Genomic DNA, 14,822 nt, shown 5'->3' on the forward strand with positions numbered 1-14,822 from the left:
AATGGAGTCAGTATATCTACCTGGTCTCTCATAATATAATAGAGACAGTAGATCTCGCTGGTCTGTCATAATACAATAGAGACAGTAGATCTAGCTGGTCTGTCATAATATAATAGAGACAGTATATCTACCTGGTCTGTCATAATACAGAATTGACAGTAGATCTAGCTGGTCTGTCATAATATAATAGACACAGTAGATCTAGCTGGTCTGTCATAATACAATATAGACAGTAGATCTACCTGGTCTGTCATAATATAATAGAGACAGTATATCGACCTGGTCTGTCATAATATAATAGAGAAAGTAGATCTAGCTGGTCTGTCATAATATAATAGAGACAGTATATCGACCTGGTCTGTCATAATATAATAGAGACAGTATATCGACCTGGTCTGTCATAATACAGAAGAGACAATAGATCTAGCTGGTCTGTCATAATATAATAGACACAGTAGATCTAGCTGGTCTGTTATAATATAATAGAGACAGTAGATCTAGCTGGTCTGTCATAATACAATAGAGACAGTAGATCTAGCTGGTCTGTCATAATACAATAGAGACAGTAGATTTAGCTGCTCTGTCATACCATAATAGAGACATAGAGACAGTAGATTTAGCTGGTCTGTCATAATATAATAGAGACAGTATATCTACCTGGTCTGTCATTTTATAATAGAGACAGTAGATCTACCTGGTCTGTCAAAATATAATAGAGACAGTAGATCTAGCTGGTCTGTCATAATATAATAGAGACAGTAGATCTACCTGGTCTGTAAAAATATAATAGAGACAGTAGATCTAGCTGGTCTGTCATAATATAATAGAGACACTAGATCTAGCTGGTCTGTTATAATATAATAGAGACAATAGATCTAGCTGGTCTGTCATATTATAATAGGGACAATTGATCTAGCTGGTCTGTCATAATACAATAGCGAGAATAGATCTAGCTGGTCTGTCATTTTATAATGGAGTCGGTATATCTACCTGGTCTCTCATAATATAATAGAGACAGTAGATCTAACTGGTCTGTCATAATACAATAGAGACAGTAGATCTAGCTGGTCTGTCATAATAAAATAGACAGTATATCTAGCTGGTCTGTCATAATATAATAGACAGTAGATCTAGCTGGTCTGTCATAATATAATAGACACAGTAGATCTAGCTGGTCTGTCATAATATAATAGAGACAGTATATCTACCTGATCTGTCATAATATAATAGAGACAGTATATCGACCTGGTCTGTCATAATATAATAGAGACAGTATATCGACCTGGTCTGTCATAATACAGAAGAGACAGTAGATCTAGCTGGTCTGTCATAATATAATAGACACAGTAGATCTAGCTGGTCTGTTATAATATAATAGAGACAGTAGTTCTAGCTGGTCTGTCATAATACAATAGAGACAGTAGATCTAGCTGGTCTGTCATAATACAATAGAGACAGTAGATTTGCTTCTCTGTCATACCATTACAGAGACATAGAGACAGTAGATTTAGTTGGTCTGTCATAATATAATAGAGACAGTATATCTACCTGGTCTGTCATTTTATAATAGAGACAGTAGATCTAGCTGGTCTGTCATAATATAATAGAGACAGTAGATCTAGCTGGTCTGTCATAATATAATAGAGACAGTATATCGGCCTGGTCTGTCATAATATAATAGAGACAGTATATCGACCTGGTCTGTCATAATACAGAAGAGACAGTAGATCTAGCTGGTCTGTCATAATATAATAGACAGAGTAGATCTAGCTGGTCTGTTATAATATAATAGAGACAGTAGATCTCGCTGGTCTGTCATAATACAATAGAGACAGCAGATTTAGCTGCTCTGTCATACCATAATAGAGACATAGAGACAGTAGATTTAGCTGCTCTGTCATACCATAATAGAGACATAGAGACAGTAGATTTAGCTGGTCTGTCATAATATAATAGAGACAGTAGATCTACCTGGTCTGTCATAATATAATAGAGACAGTAGATCTACCTGGTCTCTCATAATATAATAGAGACAGTAGATCTAGCTGGTCTGTCATAATACAATAGAGACAGTAGATCTAGCTGGTCTGTCATAATAAAATAGACAGTATATCTAGCTGGTCTGTCATAATATAATAGACAGTAGATCTAGCTGGTCTGTCATAATATAATAGACACAGTAGATCTAGCTGGTCTGTCATAATATAATAGAGACAGTATATCTACCTGATCTGTCATAATACAGAAGAGACAGTAGATCTAGCTGGTCTGTCATAATATAATAGACACAGTAGATCTAGCTGGTCTGTCATATTATAATAGAGACAATTGATCTAGCTGGTCTGTCATAATACAATAGCGAGAATAGATCTAGCTGGTCTGTCATTTTATAATGGAGTCAGTATATCTACCTGGACTCTCATAATATAATAGAGACAGTAGATCTCGCTGGTCTGTCATAATACAATAGAGACAGTAGATCTAGCTGGTCTGTCATAATATAATAGACAGTAGATCTTGCTGGTCTGTCATAATATAATAGACACAGTATATCGACCTGGTATGTCATAATATAATAGAGACAGTATATCTACCTGGTCTGTCATAATACAGAAGAGACAGTAGATCTAGCTGGTCTGTCATAATACAATAGAGACAGTAGATCTAGCTGGTCTGTCATAATACAATAGAGACAGTAGATTTAGCTGCTCTGTCATACCATAATAGAGACATAGAGACAGTAGATTTAGCTGGTCTGTCATAATATAATAGAGACAGTTTATCTACCTGGTCTGTCATTTTATAATAGAGACAGTAGATCTACCTGGTCTGTCAAAATATAATAGAGACAGTAGATCTAGCTGGTCTGTCATAATATAATAGAGACAGTAGATCTACCTGGTCTGTGAAAATATAATAGAGACAGTAGATTTAGTTGGTCTGTCATAATATAATAGAGACACTAGATCTAGCTGGTCTGTTATAATATAATAGAGACAATAGATCTAGCTGGTCTGTCATATTATAATAGGGACAATTGATCTAGCTGGTCTGTCATAATACAATAGCGAGAATAGATCTAGCTGGTCTGTCATTTTATAATGGAGTCGGTATATCTACCTGGTCTCTCATAATATAATAGAGACAGTAGATCTAACTGGTCTGTCATAATACAATAGAGACAGTAGATCTAGCTGGTCTGTCATAATAAAATAGACAGTATATCTAGCTGGTCTGTCATAATATAATAGACAGTAGATCTAGCTGGTCTGTCATAATATAATAGACACAGTAGATCTAGCTGGTCTGTCATAATATAATAGAGACAGTATATCTACCTGATCTGTCATAATATAATAGAGACAGTATATCGACCTGGTCTGTCATAATATAATAGAGACAGTATATCGACCTGGTCTGTCATAATACAGAAGAGACAGTAGATCTAGCTGGTCTGTCATAATATAATAGACACAGTAGATCTAGCTGGTCTGTTATAATATAATAGAGACAGTAGTTCTAGCTGGTCTGTCATAATACAATAGAGACAGTAGATCTAGCTGGTCTGTCATAATACAATAGAGACAGTAGATTTAGCTTCTCTGTCATACCATTACAGAGACATAGAGACAGTAGATTTAGCTGGTCTGTCATAATATAATAGAGACAGTATATCTACCTGGTCTGTCATTTTATAATAGAGACAGTAGATCTAGCTGGTCTGTCATAATATAATAGAGACAGTAGATCTAGCTGGTCTGTCATAATATAATAGAGACAGTATATCGGCCTGGTCTGTCATAATATAATAGAGACAGTATATCGACCTGGTCTGTCATAATACAGAAGAGACAGTAGATCTAGCTGGTCTGTCATAATATAATAGACAGAGTAGATCTAGCTGGTCTGTTATAATATAATAGAGACAGTAGATCTCGCTGGTCTGTCATAATACAATAGAGACAGCAGATTTAGCTGCTCTGTCATACCATAATAGAGACATAGAGACAGTAGATTTAGCTGCTCTGTCATACCATAATAGAGACATAGAGACAGTAGATTTAGCTGGTCTGTCATAATATAATAGAGACAGTAGATCTACCTGGTCTGTCATAATATAATAGAGACAGTAGATCTACCTGGTCTCTCATAATATAATAGAGACAGTAGATCTAGCTGGTCTGTCATAATACAATAGAGACAGTAGATCTAGCTGGTCTGTCATAATAAAATAGACAGTATATCTAGCTGGTCTGTCATAATATAATAGACAGTAGATCTAGCTGGTCTGTCATAATATAATAGACACAGTAGATCTAGCTGGTCTGTCATAATATAATAGAGACAGTATATCTACCTGATCTGTCATAATACAGAAGAGACAGTAGATCTAGCTGGTCTGTCATAATATAATAGACACAGTAGATCTAGCTGGTCTGTCATATTATAATAGAGACAATTGATCTAGCTGGTCTGTCATAATACAATAGCGAGAATAGATCTAGCTGGTCTGTCATTTTATAATGGAGTCAGTATATCTACCTGGTCTCTCATAATATAATAGAGACAGTAGATCTCGCTGGTCTGTCATAATACAATAGAGACAGTAGATCTAGCTGGTCTGTCATAATATAATAGACAGTAGATCTAGCTGGTCTGTCATAATATAATAGACACAGTATATCGACCTGGTATGTCATAATATAATAGAGACAGTATATCTACCTGGTCTGTCATAATACAGAAGAGACAGTAGATCTAGCTGGTCTGTCATAATATAATAGACACAGTAGATCTAGCTGGTCTGTCATAATATAATAGAGACAGTATATCTACCTGATCTGTCATAATATAATAGAGACAGTATATCTAGCTGGTCTGTCATAATATAATAGAGACAGTATATCGACCTGGTCTGTCATAATACAGAAGAGACAGTAGATCTAGCTGGTCTGTCATAATATAATAGACACAGTAGATCTAGCTGGTCTGTTATAATATAATAGAGACAGTAGTTCTAGCTGGTCTGTCATAATACAATAGAGACAGTAGATCTAGCTGGTCTGTCATAATACAATAGAGACAGTAGATTTAGCTTCTCTGTCATACCATTACAGAGACATAGAGACAGTAGATTTAGCTGGTCTGTCATAATATAATAGAGACAGTATATCTACCTGGTCTGTCATTTTATAATAGAGACAGTAGATCTAGCTGGTCTGTCATAATATAATAGAGACAGTAGATCTAGCTGGTCTGTCATAATATAATAGAGACAGTATATCGGCCTGGTCTGTCATAATATAATAGAGACAGTATATCGACCTGGTCTGTCATAATACAGAAGAGACAGTAGATCTAGCTGGTCTGTCATAATATAATAGACAGAGTAGATCTAGCTGGTCTGTTATAATATAATAGAGACAGTAGATCTCGCTGGTCTGTCATAATACAATAGAGACAGCAGATTTAGCTGCTCTGTCATACCATAATAGAGACATAGAGACAGTAGATTTAGCTGCTCTGTCATACCATAATAGAGACATAGAGACAGTAGATTTAGCTGGTCTGTCATAATATAATAGAGACAGTAGATCTACCTGGTCTGTCATAATATAATAGAGACAGTAGATCTACCTGGTCTCTCATAATATAATAGAGACAGTAGATCTAGCTGGTCTGTCATAATACAATAGAGACAGTAGATCTAGCTGGTCTGTCATAATAAAATAGACAGTATATCTAGCTGGTCTGTCATAATATAATAGACAGTAGATCTAGCTGGTCTGTCATAATATAATAGACACAGTAGATCTAGCTGGTCTGTCATAATATAATAGAGACAGTATATCTACCTGATCTGTCATAATACAGAAGAGACAGTAGATCTAGCTGGTCTGTCATAATATAATAGACACAGTAGATCTAGCTGGTCTGTCATATTATAATAGAGACAATTGATCTAGCTGGTCTGTCATAATACAATAGCGAGAATAGATCTAGCTGGTCTGTCATTTTATAATGGAGTCAGTATATCTACCTGGTCTCTCATAATATAATAGAGACAGTAGATCTCGCTGGTCTGTCATAATACAATAGAGACAGTAGATCTAGCTGGTCTGTCATAATATAATAGACAGTAGATCTAGCTGGTCTGTCATAATATAATAGACACAGTATATCGACCTGGTATGTCATAATATAATAGAGACAGTATATCTACCTGGTCTGTCATAATACAGAAGAGACAGTAGATCTAGCTGGTCTGTCATAATATAATAGACACAGTAGATCTAGCTGGTCTGTCATAATACAATATAGACAGTAGATCTACCTGGTCTGTCATAATATAATAGAGACAGTATATCGACCTGGTCTGTCATAATATAATAGAGACAGTAGATCTAGCTGGTCTGTCATAATATAATACAGACAGTATATCGACCTGGTCTGTCATAATATAATAGAGACAGTATATCGACCTGGTCTGTCATAATACAGAAGAGACAATAGATCTAGCTGGTCTGTCATAATATAATAGACACAGTAGATCTAGCTGGTCTGTTATAATATAATAGAGACAGTAGATCTAGCTGGTCTGTCATAATACAATAGAGACAGTAGATCTAGCTGGTCTGTCATAATACAATAGAGACAGTAGATTTAGCTGCTCTGTCATACCATAATAGAGACATAGAGACAGTAGATTTAGCTGGTCTGTCATGATATAATAGAGACAGTATATCTACCTGGTCTGTCATTTTATAATAGAGACAGTAGATCTACCTGGTCTGTCAAAATATAATAGAGACAGTAGATCTAGCTGGTCTGTCATAATATAATAGAGACAGTAGATCTACCTGATCTGTCAAAATATAATAGAGACAGTAGATTTAGTTGGTCTGTCATAATATAATAGAGACACTAGATCTAGCTGGTCTGTTATAATATAATAGAGACAATAGATCTAGCTGGTCTGTCATAATACAATAGCGAGAATAGATCTAGCTGGTCTGTCATTTTATAATGGAGTCGGTATATCTACCTGGTCTCTCAGAATATAATAGAGACAGTAGATCTAACTGGTCTGTCATAATACAATAGAGACAGTAGATCTAGCTGGTCTGTCATAATAAAATAGACAGTATATCTAGCTGGTCTGTCATAATATAATAGACAGTAGATCTAGCTGGTCTGTCATAATATAATAGACACAGTAGATCTAGCTGGTCTGTCATAATATAATAGAGACAGTATATCTACCTGATCTGTCATAATATAATAGAGACAGTATATCGACCTGGTCTGTCATAATATAATAGAGACAGTATATCGACCTGGTCTGTCATAATACAGAAGAGACAGTAGATCTAGCTGGTCTGTCATAATATCATAGACACAGTAGATCTAGCTGGTCTGTTATAATATAATAGAGACAGTAGTTCTAGCTGGTCTGTCATAATACAATAGAGACAGTAGATCTAGCTGGTCTGTCATAATACAATAGAGACAGTAGATTTAGCTTCTCTGTCATACCATTACAGAGACATAGAGACAGTAGATTTAGCTGGTCTGTCATAATATAATAGAGACAGTATATCTACCTGGTCTGTCATTTTATAATAGAGACAGTAGATCTATCTGGTCTGTCATAATATAATAGAGACAGTAGATCTAGCTGGTCTGTCATAATATAATAGAGACAGTATATCGGCCTGGTCTGTCATAATATAATAGAGACAGTATATCGACCTGGTCTGTCATAATACAGAAGAGACAGTAGATCTAGCTGGTCTGTCATAATATAATAGACAGAGTAGATCTAGCTGGTCTGTTATAATATAATAGAGACAGTAGATCTCGCTGGTCTGTCATAATACAATAGAGACAGCAGATTTAGCTGCTCTGTCATACCATAATAGAGACATAGAGACAGTAGATTTAGCTGCTCTGTCATACCATAATAGAGACATAGAGACAGTAGATTTAGCTGGTCTGTCATAATATAATAGAGACAGTATATCTACCTGGTCTGTCATTTTATAATAGAGACAGTAGATCTACCTGGTCTGTCAAAATATAATAGAGACAGTAGATCTAGCTGGTCTGTCATAATATAATAGAGACAGTAGATCTACCTGGTCTGTCAAAATATAATAGAGACAGTAGATTTAGTTGGTCTGTCATAATATAATAGAGACACTAGATCTAGCTGGTCTGTTATAATATAATAGAGACAATAGATCTAGCTGGTCTGTCATATTATAATAGGGACAATTGATCTAGCTGGTCTGTCATAATACAATAGCGAGAATAGATCTAGCTGGTCTGTCATTTTATAATGGAGTCGGTATATCTACCTGGTCTCTCATAATATAATAGAGACAGTAGATCTAACTGGTCTGTCATAATACAATAGAGACAGTAGATCTAGCTGGTCTGTCATAATAAAATAGACAGTATATCTAGCTGGTCTGTCATAATAAAATAGACAGTATATCTAGCTGGTCTGTCATAATATAATAGACAGTAGATCTAGCTGGTCTGTCATAATATAATAGACACAGTAGATCTAGCTGGTCTGTCATAATATAATAGAGACAGTATATCTACCTGATTTGTCATAATATAATAGAGACAGTATATCGACCTGGTCTGTCATAATATAATAGAGACAGTATATCGACCTGGTCTGTCATAATACAGAAGAGACAGTAGATCTAGCTGGTCTGTCATAATATAATAGACACAGTAGATCTAGCTGGTCTGTTATAATATAATAGAGACAGTAGTTCTAGCTGGTCTGTCATAATACAATAGAGACAGTAGATTTAGCTGGTCTGTCATAACATAATAGAGACATAGAGACAGTAGATTTAGCTGGTCTGTCATAATATAATAGAGACAGTATATCTACCTGGTCTGTCATTTTATAATAGAGACAGTAGATCTACCTGGTCTGTCAAAATATAATAGAGACAGTAGATTTAGTTGGTCTGTCATAATATAATAGAGACACTAGATCTAGCTGGTCTGTCATAATATAATAGAGACAGTATATCTACCTGGTCTGTCATATTATAATAGAGACAATTGATCTAGCTGGTCTCTCATAATACAATAGCGAGAATAGATCTAGCTGGTCTGTCATAATATAATAGAGACAGTAGATCTAGCTGGTCTCTCATAATATAATAGAGACAGTAGATCTAACTGGTCTGTCATAATACAATAGAGACAGTAGATCTAGCTGGTCTGTCATAATAAAATAGACAGTATATCTAGCTGGTCTGTCATAATATAATAGACAGTAGATCTAGCTGGTCTGTCATAATATAATAGACACAGTAGATCTAGCTGGTCTGTCATAATATAATAGAGACAGTATATCTACCTGATCTGTCATAATATAATAGAGACAGTATATCGACCTGGTCTGTCATAATATAATAGAGACAGTATATCGACCTGGTCTGTCATAATACAGAAGAGACAGTAGATCTAGCTGGTCTGTCATAATATAATAGACACAGTAGATCTAGCTGGTCTGTTATAATATAATAGAGACAGTAGTTCTAGCTGGTCTGTCATAATACAATAGAGACAGTAGATCTAGCTGGTCTGTCATAATACAATAGAGACAGTAGATTTAGCTTCTCTGTCATACCATTACAGAGACATAGAGACAGTAGATTTAGCTGGTCTGTCATAATATAATAGAGACAGCATATCTACCTGGTCTGTCATTTTATAATAGAGACAGTAGATCTAGCTGGTCTGTCATAATATAATAGAGACAGTAGATCTAGCTGGTCTGTCATAATATAATAGAGACAGTATATCGGCCTGGTCTGTCATAATATAATAGAGACAGTATATCGACCTGGTCTGTCATAATACAGAAGAGACAGTAGATCTAGCTGGTCTGTCATAATATAATAGACAGAGTAGATCTAGCTGGTCTGTTATAATATAATAGAGACAGTAGATCTCGCTGGTCTGTCATAATACAATAGAGACAGCAGTTTAGCTGCTCTGTCATACCATAATAGAGACATAGAGACAGTAGATTTAGCTGCTCTGTCATACCATAATAGAGACATAGAGACAGTAGATTTAGCTGGTCTGTCATAATATAATAGAGACAGTAGATCTACCTGGTCTGTCATAATATAATAGAGACAGTAGATCTACCTGGTCTCTCATAATATAATAGAGACAGTAGATCTAGCTGGTCTGTCATAATACAATAGAGACAGTAGATCTAGCTGGTCTGTCATAATAAAATAGACAGTATATCTAGCTGGTCTGTCATAATATAATAGACAGTAGATCTAGCTGGTCTGTCATAATATAATAGACACAGTAGATCTAGCTGGTCTGTCATAATATAATAGAGACAGTATATCTACCTGATCTGTCATAATACAGAAGAGACAGTAGATCTAGCTGGTCTGTCATAATATAATAGACACAGTAGATCTAGCTGGTCTGTCATATTATAATAGAGACAATTGATCTAGCTGGTCTGTCATAATACAATAGCGAGAATAGATCTAGCTGGTCTGTCATTTTATAATGGAGTCAGTATATCTACCTGGTCTCTCATAATATAATAGAGACAGTAGATCTCGCTGGTCTGTCATAATACAATAGAGACAGTAGATCTAGCTGGTCTGTCATAATATAATAGACAGTAGATCTAGCTGGTCTGTCATAATATAATAGACACAGTATATCGACCTGGTATGTCATAATATAATAGAGACAGTATATCTACCTGGTCTGTCATAATACAGAAGAGACAGTAGATCTAGCTGGTCTGTCATAATATAATAGACACAGTAGATCTAGCTGGTCTGTCATAATACAATATAGACAGTAGATCTACCTGGTCTGTCATAATATAATAGAGACAGTATATCGACCTGGTCTGTCATAATATAATAGAGAAAGTAGATCTAGCTGGTCTGTCATAATATAATAGAGACAGTATATCGACCTGGTCTGTCATAATATAATAGAGACAGTATATCGACCTGGTCTGTCATAATACAGAAGAGACAATAGATCTAGCTGGTCTGTCATAATATAATAGACACAGTAGATCTAGCTGGTCTGTTATAATATAATAGAGACAGTAGATCTAGCTGGTCTGTCATAATACAATAGAGACAGTAGATCTAGCTGGTCTGTCATAATACAATAGAGACAGTAGATTTAGCTGCTCTGTCATACCATAATAGAGACATAGAGACAGTAGATTTAGCTGGTCTGTCATAATATAATAGAGACAGTATATCTACCTGGTCTGTCATTTTATAATAGAGACAGTAGATCTACCTGGTCTGTCAAAATATAATAGAGACAGTAGATCTAGCTGGTCTGTCATAATATAATAGAGACAGTAGATCTACCTGGTCTGTCAAAATATAATAGAGACAGTAGATTTAGTTGGTCTGTCATAATATAATAGAGACACTAGATCTAGCTGGTCTGTTATAATATAATAGAGACAATAGATCTAGCTGGTCTGTCATATTATAATAGGGACAATTGATCTAGCTGGTCTGTCATAATACAATAGCGAGAATAGATCTAGCTGGTCTGTCATTTTATAATGGAGTCGGTATATCTACCTGGTCTCTCAGAATATAATAGAGACAGTAGATCTAACTGGTCTGTCATAATACAATAGAGACAGTAGATCTAGCTGGTCTGTCATAATAAAATAGACAGTATATCTAGCTGGTCTGTCATAATATAATAGACAGTAGATCTAGCTGGTCTGTCATAATATAATAGACACAGTAGATCTAGCTGGTCTGTCATAATATAATAGAGACAGTATATCTACCTGATCTGTCATAATATAATAGAGACAGTATATCGACCTGGTCTGTCATAATATAATAGAGACAGTATATCGACCTGGTCTGTCATAATACAGAAGAGACAGTAGATCTAGCTGGTCTGTCATAATATCATAGACACAGTAGATCTAGCTGGTCTGTTATAATATAATAGAGACAGTAGTTCTAGCTGGTCTGTCATAATACAATAGAGACAGTAGATCTAGCTGGTCTGTCATAATACAATAGAGACAGTAGATTTAGCTTCTCTGTCATACCATTACAGAGACATAGAGACAGTAGATTTAGCTGGTCTGTCATAATATAATAGAGACAGTATATCTACCTGGTCTGTCATTTTATAATAGAGACAGTAGATCTATCTGGTCTGTCATAATATAATAGAGACAGTAGATCTAGCTGGTCTGTCATAATATAATAGAGACAGTATATCGGCCTGGTCTGTCATAATATAATAGAGACAGTATATCGACCTGGTCTGTCATAATACAGAAGAGACAGTAGATCTAGCTGGTCTGTCATAATATAATAGACAGAGTAGATCTAGCTGGTCTGTTATAATATAATAGAGACAGTAGATCTCGCTGGTCTGTCATAATACAATAGAGACAGCAGATTTAGCTGCTCTGTCATACCATAATAGAGACATAGAGACAGTAGATTTAGCTGCTCTGTCATACCATAATAGAGACATAGAGACAGTAGATTTAGCTGGTCTGTCATAATATAATAGAGACAGTATATCTACCTGGTCTGTCATTTTATAATAGAGACAGTAGATCTACCTGGTCTGTCAAAATATAATAGAGACAGTAGATCTAGCTGGTCTGTCATAATATAATAGAGACAGTAGATCTACCTGGTCTGTCAAAATATAATAGAGACAGTAGATTTAGTTGGTCTGTCATAATATAATAGAGACACTAGATCTAGCTGGTCTGTTATAATATAATAGAGACAATAGATCTAGCTGGTCTGTCATATTATAATAGGGACAATTGATCTAGCTGGTCTGTCATAATACAATAGCGAGAATAGATCTAGCTGGTCTGTCATTTTATAATGGAGTCGGTATATCTACCTGGTCTCTCATAATATAATAGAGACAGTAGATCTAACTGGTCTGTCATAATACAATAGAGACAGTAGATCTAGCTGGTCTGTCATAATAAAATAGACAGTATATCTAGCTGGTCTGTCATAATAAAATAGACAGTATATCTAGCTGGTCTGTCATAATATAATAGACAGTAGATCTAGCTGGTCTGTCATAATATAATAGACACAGTAGATCTAGCTGGTCTGTCATAATATAATAGAGACAGTATATCTACCTGATTTGTCATAATATAATAGAGACAGTATATCGACCTGGTCTGTCATAATATAATAGAGACAGTATATCGACCTGGTCTGTCATAATACAGAAGAGACAGTAGATCTAGCTGGTCTGTCATAATATAATAGACACAGTAGATCTAGCTGGTCTGTTATAATATAATAGAGACAGTAGTTCTAGCTGGTCTGTCATAATACAATAGAGACAGTAGATTTAGCTTCTCTGTCATACCATTACAGAGACATAGAGACAGTAGATTTAGCTGGTCTGTCATAATATAATAGAGACAGTATATCTACCTGGTCTGTCATTTTATAATAGAGACAGTAGATCTATCTGGTCTGTCATAATATAATAGAGACAGTAGATCTAGCTGGTCTGTCATAATATAATAGAGACAGTATATCGGCCTGGTCTGTCATAATATAATAGAGACAGTATATCGACCTGGTCTGTCATAATACAGAAGAGACAGTAGATCTAGCTGGTCTGTCATAATATAATAGACAGAGTAGATCTAGCTGGTCTGTTATAATATAATAGAGACAGTAGATCTCGCTGGTCTGTCATAATACAATAGAGACAGCAGTTTAGCTGCTCTGTCATACCATAATAGAGACATAGAGACAGTAGATTTAGCTGCTCTGTCATACCATAATAGAGACATAGAGACAGTAGATTTAGCTGGTCTGTCATAATATAATAGAGACAGTATATCTACCTGGTCTGTCATTTTATAATAGAGACAGTAGATCTACCTGGTCTGTCAAAATATAATAGAGACAGTAGATCTAGCTGGTCTGTCATAATATAATAGAGACAGTAGATCTACCTGGTCTGTCAAAATATAATAGAGACAGTAGATTTAGTTGGTCTGTCATAATATAATAGAGACACTAGATCTAGCTGGTCTGTTATAATATAATAGAGACAATAGATCTAGCTGGTCTGTCATATTATAATAGGACAATTGATCTAGCTGGTCTGTCATAATACAATAGCGAGAATAGATCTAGCTGGTCTGTCATTTTATAATGGAGTCGGTATATCTACCTGGTCTCTCATAATATAATAGAGACAGTAGATCTAACTGGTCTGTCATAATACAATAGAGACAGTAGATCTAGCTGGTCTGTCATAATAAAATAGACAGTATATCTAGCTGGTCTGTCATAATATAATAGACAGTAGATCTAGCTGGTCTGTCATAATATAATAGACACAGTAGATCTAGCTGGTCTGTCATAATATAATAGAGACAGTATATCTACCTGATCTGTCATAATATAATAGAGACAGTATATCGACCTGGTCTGTCATAATATAATAGAGACAGTATATCGACCTGGTCTGTCATAATACAGAAGAGACAGTAGATCTAGCTGGTCTGTCATAATATAATAGACACAGTAGATCTAGCTGGTCTGTTATAATATAATAGAGACAGTAGTTCTAGCTGGTCTGTCATAATACAATAGAGACAGTAGATCTAGCTGGTCTGTCATAATACAATAGAGACAGTAGATTTAGCTTCTCTGTCATACCATTACAGAGACATAGAGACAGTAGATTTAGCTGGTCTGTCATAATATAATAGAGACAGTATATCT

The sequence above is a fragment of the Oncorhynchus keta genome, chromosome 11 (genome assembly GCF_023373465.1).
Source record: "Oncorhynchus keta strain PuntledgeMale-10-30-2019 chromosome 11, Oket_V2, whole genome shotgun sequence".
NCBI classification, from domain to species: domain Eukaryota; kingdom Metazoa; phylum Chordata; class Actinopteri; order Salmoniformes; family Salmonidae; genus Oncorhynchus; species Oncorhynchus keta.